Source organism: Aegilops tauschii, chromosome 7, assembly GCF_002575655.3.
Source record: "Aegilops tauschii subsp. strangulata cultivar AL8/78 chromosome 7, Aet v6.0, whole genome shotgun sequence".
In the NCBI taxonomy this organism is placed as follows: domain Eukaryota; kingdom Viridiplantae; phylum Streptophyta; class Magnoliopsida; order Poales; family Poaceae; genus Aegilops; species Aegilops tauschii.
The window spans coordinates 627,883,987-627,890,292 of record NC_053041.3 but is presented as its reverse complement, the minus strand read 5'-3'; positions in this window follow the sequence as shown (position 1 = coordinate 627,890,292).

Genomic DNA, 6,306 nt, shown 5'->3' with positions numbered 1-6,306 from the left:
TTGGAACGTTTTCTTTGCTCGAGTGAACAAAACGAGAGTGTTGCTTCTAGCATTGTTGGTAAAAAAAGTTGTTGTTTTTCCTCTATAGAAACAACCAACGATAGGTGCTGGGGCGGCAGCAACATAATCATGCTCAAAAGAAAAGAAAAGAAAGAGAAAATACAAAAGAAGCAAATGCCGACAAGGGCGGATCAACAAAAACAAAAAGCCCCGCAACCGCTGCACCCACCGGGAGATCTCCCACCAAGCTCCTAGAAACAACAGCTCCAAGAAGGGACGCGGCAATGACGACACTGCTGCCAAGGGTTTTCCGGTACACGGCGAGGAGAGAGGAAGGGTAGCACCCGACGCCCTTCAGGAAGGCCCGACGGTGCGCCACCACGTCGGTGTCGGACAGGCCGACAGGGATTTCTCCTGATCCCAACCATCACCCTCGGCGCTCTGGAGCACTCCATCATACCACCCACCATCCTGCGCCAACATGATCTTGAAGCCACCCATGCTGTCTCACCACGACACCGAGAAGTGGGGCCTGCACAGCGAAGAAGAAGAGCCGGGACTAGGGGAAACAGCACCATCGGCATGCGGGAGGGACTGACTTCCACCGTCAACCACGGTAACCGACCTGACGCAACAACGGGAGCATACCAGGCCCGGCCGGGCCCTGAAATACCCGTAAAGCTCCCGCCGCCACACTGTAGAACGCACGTCGTTGGCGTCGCCATCCCCCGTCCGAGCCCCCCCCCCCTCAGCGCGCAGAAAGCAGCGAGGCCGCGCCAGAGCCGGCCCGCCAGGACCGCAGATAGGGCCATAAGGGCCCAGATCTAGGCCGGGCCCGCACCACCGGCCAACCCCGTGCCACCAGGGGGCAGCACCGTCATCACTTCGCCCGCCGGACCGTCGCTTGCCGATCCGCACCGCAGCCTACCTCCTGCCGTGAGAAGGAGGGCCACAGTCGGGAAGAGAAGATCACACCCTGCCGACACCACCCGGGCTTGATCAGGGCAGTCGTCGTCCTCATTCACGCGCTGCTGATCGTCTTCATCAACGGAGAGGCATTCTACGAGGCAGAATTTGCTTCCGCGTCCCATGTAGACCAGGGTGGCGCTCACATGCCGATGGGACGGGTCCTGGCTGAAGAGCTTCTCCTTGCAGAGCAGCCACGGAGGGGGAGCGCACTGCCCTTCATGACCGGCGGTGTAGGCAGAGCTGGGCACGCGGCAGGAGCAGAGCTGGCCGAAGGTGCCCGGGTCCTTGGAGAGCCCCACGAAGGCTTCCAGCATGGGGAAGACGTGCGGATCTCTGGTGCACATCGCCAGGATCCGGGCGCCGAAGGCCGACGTGATGTGCTTGGGGTACCCGCGCGGCGCCGGCAGCCGGTTGAAAGGCCTAGGCAAAGGGCGAGGGGAAGAATAGGTCTGCTCATGGTGGTTCCCGCCGGGCAACAGGTTCACCTTGCGTATGCTGTATCCGGAGCGCCAGTCGTCGAGGACGAGGTAGAGTGCCTCCCGCCGCTTTGGCTTTGGCTTAGCTCTTCTTCCTCCTTGCTCCTCGTCATCGTCCCGGCCCCGCTTTGGCATCCTTTCGCGTCGTCTTCTCGTGATTTCTTTACTGCCCACGACGAAAAGAGCGGACGAGGTCTCGTGGATCTGAACCCTTGGATGACTTTTATTTAAAGGCGTCGCCGATCCCTGCAATTTGAATTCTGAATCCGTAGAAAAAAGGAAATCAATCAGTCCGAATCATCATCCTACTACAAGTCGGAGTTGATCAGCGGCAAAATATTGGGACGCTGTCGTCAGTTATCAACGGAATCCTAGCCACACATTCCATCGATGGGGGAGAACCCCCACTAGCGAACCCAACTGCCTGGCAGGCCCCAACGACCAAATCCCACTCGCTATTCCCTTCAAAAATCAATTTGCCATGGATAAGAAAAATTAAAATTGCAAGGTCATCAAAATAAATTTGCCAAAGGAAATTATTTCTGTACAATTACATATTACACAAAAAATCCCGTGATTCTTTTGACCATTAAACAAATTTCTAACCACTGGGCTCAGCAATATCGCTGGCTACCAAGTCTAATACAAAAACTGGCATATCCTCCCCCCAAACAAGTGAGGATTCAGCTGCACCATACCCACGTCTTGCTAAAGCGTGAGCGACAGTGTTACAAGTGCGTTTACAGTGCATAAAATCATGGCTGTCGTCGAAGGCCATTATGCATAAACTCCTAGCCTCCCTGATCAGGACACCAATAGCTGAAAAATCTGCATCCCCTTTCTTAAGTGCAAGGACAAGTGTTTGGGAATCAGATTCCACTAACACCCGATGCACACCAATGTCTTAAGAACCTTCAATTGCTGCTAGACATGCCAAAGCTTCTGCATGAAGCGCATTCTTCACGTACTTTAGCTTTCCTGCCCCAGCAGCAATGGCGTTGCCCGTTTCAGTTCGCACCACAAAACCATAAGCTCCATCACCTTGTTGCTCGTGAAACGCCGCATAAAATTTATCTTTATGAAATTTTTCGTATGGGCGCTTCCAAAACTGAACCGGCACACCAGCCCGCGGAGTGAGGTTCAATTACACCTGCAAAATCCAAGAGATGCTTCCGGATCAGATAGCATAATTCCGTAGTTTTTCCTTTCTCCCCGGCATTGATCTTATTACAAGCTGTCCACAGTCCCACAACAAGACACATACAACCTTCTTCACTTCCGACTTAATCAAACAAATAGCCTCCACAACAGCTTGTCTAATCAGTTGTAGTCTCACTGCTTCTAAGCCCATGGCTCTCCATACCTTTTTCACGAACTTGCACTTCAGGAAAATGTGACCCCCATCTTCATAGCCCGTGATTTTGACAAAAATAAATAAATAAATCAAATTTTGTCGTGTCACATTGCAAAATATAAAATAATTGACACCAGTTTGCGGGCAAAACAAATATATATATACAATGCGCATTGATGGGCAGGAAAACATTTCTTAATAAAAGATTATAATTTTTGCTATGTGAACATTGCAAAAAATCATTAAAATTTGCTGCCAATTTGTAGGGACCAAAACAAAATATGATTTTTCATTTTTGTTTTGAGAAACAAAAAATTTGATGAATTGATCATACTCTGACTAGGGAAATTCATGAAAGTTTTACATAGCGCAGACACAAAATTTCATGAATTTACCAGGTCGAAAAGTCCATTGGTCAAAGGCCGTCCGGTGAAAGTCAAAGGGCTAGATCTCCAGGTCAACCTGGCTAGGGTTAGGGCGCTCCGAGGTCTAAGGGGGGTAGCAATGCCACTAAAGCAAAATCTGAATTTTTGTCTTTTTCCTTTGGATTACCTGGCCGGAGAGCACGCCGCTGCAGTTGACCTCGACGAGCTGCAACTATTGCAGTCGGTAGGGAGAGGCCAGGCCGCCTTCCCACTACGCCATGTGTATGCCTGCTGGTAGTGGTGGCGGAGAAGCCGCCGGTGCTGGTGCTAATCCCTTTAGCCGTCGCCCGCGTCCGCGGTCTGCCGTTCCTCCTATCCCGTCTGGCCGCTACGTCCACTCTGCGTGCGGCCTTAGACGGCACACCGTCTTCGTCCCCGGCTCACTCCGCAAGGCCCCGTAGGCCAACCATCGCCAGCGCCATTCCCTTTCGCCTCCGCCTGCATTCATGGCCCATCGGCGCAGCTGCCATTCGCGCCCGCTCCACTCTTCCGCCGCGCCCGCCCTGCACGTGGAATCGGACAGCACAGCGGCCTCATCCACCACGGAGCGAGCCGCCATCGCAAGCAACAAGTCCCCTGCCGTCGTTTGGACGGGATCAAGGTGTGGTGTAGTGGGAGAGAGGAAAGGGATAAGAGCATCCCTAGCAGACCCTGCAAATCTTAGCCAGTATCGCAAATTTCGGTTTACGATCCTGGTTTTTTTTTTATGCGACCCACCCGCCCCAGTGAATGAAGTGAAGACGGTGACGTGCAATCCCCCATGCGTCGTGATTCGTGTGAGTAGATCCGATGACATGAGGCGTGTTCGCTCGGGATTGCGTTTTATTTGATGTTCGCCAGTTATGCTTTCCGAAACATTGTGACCCACCTTCACAGTGGGTTGTCAATTGATTGTTGTTGGCAGCAGGCGTTGCGCGGTTGGCGGCAATAGTCGAGGATTGATGGATGCGCATTTTTGGGACATGGTGTTACGCGATGACGAAATCCTGGGCGTCAACATGCGCATCAGACTCCGACGCCTTGTACCCACGCAAAACCCCTTTCCTGCAGCGCCCGCTCGCTCAAGAACCCTCTCTCTGTGTCGCATTCATGCCAGTTATAGCGGAAATGATGGCTCAAAACCGGTTGTTTGCCTACCCGACATTCAACCAGAGCTGTGACCAAGAAGCGTACTCCGTCCAGTGCTCGCATTCAGCCCGCCTCGCCTGCCAGGCTATTTAAAGTCAGATGACCACACCCTAAAACCCTATCCTACGAGCTCTTCCCATTGTCTGAGCCGCCTTCCAACCTTCACCCCTTCGCATCCTCATACATTATTTGCCATGGCGCGGTCCTTTGCTATGTGATACAAGCAGCTCACACCGCGAGAAGGAGACCCGACGCCAGGCCTGCATTGATGCGGGCCAACCTCCGAGCTCTCCATAGGAGATGGAGGAGGAGGAGGGTGACACCATGGCGATGGTTGGAGATCGCCATGGAGGACGGGGAGCATACATCTGCGCCAGTGGAGGAGCCACTAGTGTCCTGGTTTGGCCTGCTACGAGCGGAGCAACACTACAACCGGGTGCTGGCGGAAGAGGAGGAGCGGGCGTCCACGCTCGTGGTGGAGCTGCCAATGTTTGTGTTCAGGATGTTGCAGGCAGAGAAACGGTACATTTTGTCTCTCCTGGAAGAGCACCGGCTGGCAGAATAGCAACTGGAGACGGAACATGCATCCGAAGCTATCATAGCGGCCATGGTTGCGGCGGTCACGTGCATCATCAACATCAACCGGGCAGTGCTCGCATCCGTGCACAAAACCTACACCATCCGCCACGAGCGTTGGCAGCTCCACGTCAATGAAGCAGAGCGCAACAGACTCTTCGAGGGGCTGGACATGAAGGACGTTGATGTGCCCGAGTAGCACGACTCCATAGACAACACATCATTTGTGTCGGCCTCTAACAATAAGGGGCCAAACCATCCCATGCGGGCCCGTCGACCGCACCTCCGAAGGGGAGGAGTAGACTAAGATTTTTATCTGTTTTTAGTGTTCTTTTGCTGTGTAAAATTAATCCAGAAATAAATGAAAAAACGATGTCCGCTTTTATTAGGTGACTCCGGTTGATTTGCCTTCTGCCCATCTATCTGGGGAGACATTCGCACGTGTCCATGAACATCTGGTGTTGTCCATTTGATGATCCACACGTTGGAGACTCGGCGTTGCACTAAGACCTAGTACCTTTGTGGACGAGGGCTCATAACTTCTTTTTGGAAATGACCTTCCTTTATCTTCTATATCTAAATAGCTAGTCCCCACTAACTATTTCTCTTAACATGTAAGCATGCCACATCATCACACAACATGCATGAGAAAAGGCACACCCCACTATCATATGTCTCTCAACATGCAAGCATCCCACTTCATCATGTCATGTATGGAAAAAAGACCCATCTCAACATGCAAACGTATATGAGAATTTTCATTCTATTATGCTATATATATTTAATAATGTTTTTACAAATATATAGTAATCAAACATAATAAATTATATGTATTTTTAATTTTAGCTTTTTATATTATTACTTCAAATATTCATGTTTCATACAACGAATCACATTAAAATATGTTGCAAAATATTTTCGCAACAACGTGCGGGGTATCATCTAGCTTATTAAATAGACAGCTACAATGGATCGAACGACGTACCATCTCTTTCCTCCTCCACAAGAAAAGCCCTTCTCCTCCATTGGTGCCGTCACTGGTCCGCCCCATGAGGCCATGGAGGTGCAGAGGATCTCGGCCCCCTGCCGGCGGGAGGGACCCCGTTCTCGTTCTTGTTAGGTTCAACGTCTTAGTTGGGGCTGTGTGGCGGCGGCGATGCCCCTTAGTAGGAATAATGTCTCCCACGTTCTATCCCCGCCTCGATGGTGCGTCTAGTATTGTCGGTGGACGTGCAGAGGTGTGTCTCCGTCGGATCTCGCGGGATTCGGTCGGTGCTGGTCTTTGGTTGATCTGTTTGGATCCGGTCTTAGTTCTTCTTCATTCGGATGTTTACAGGTTTGATCCTTCTGATCTACGAGTTTCTTCATCGGTGGTTGT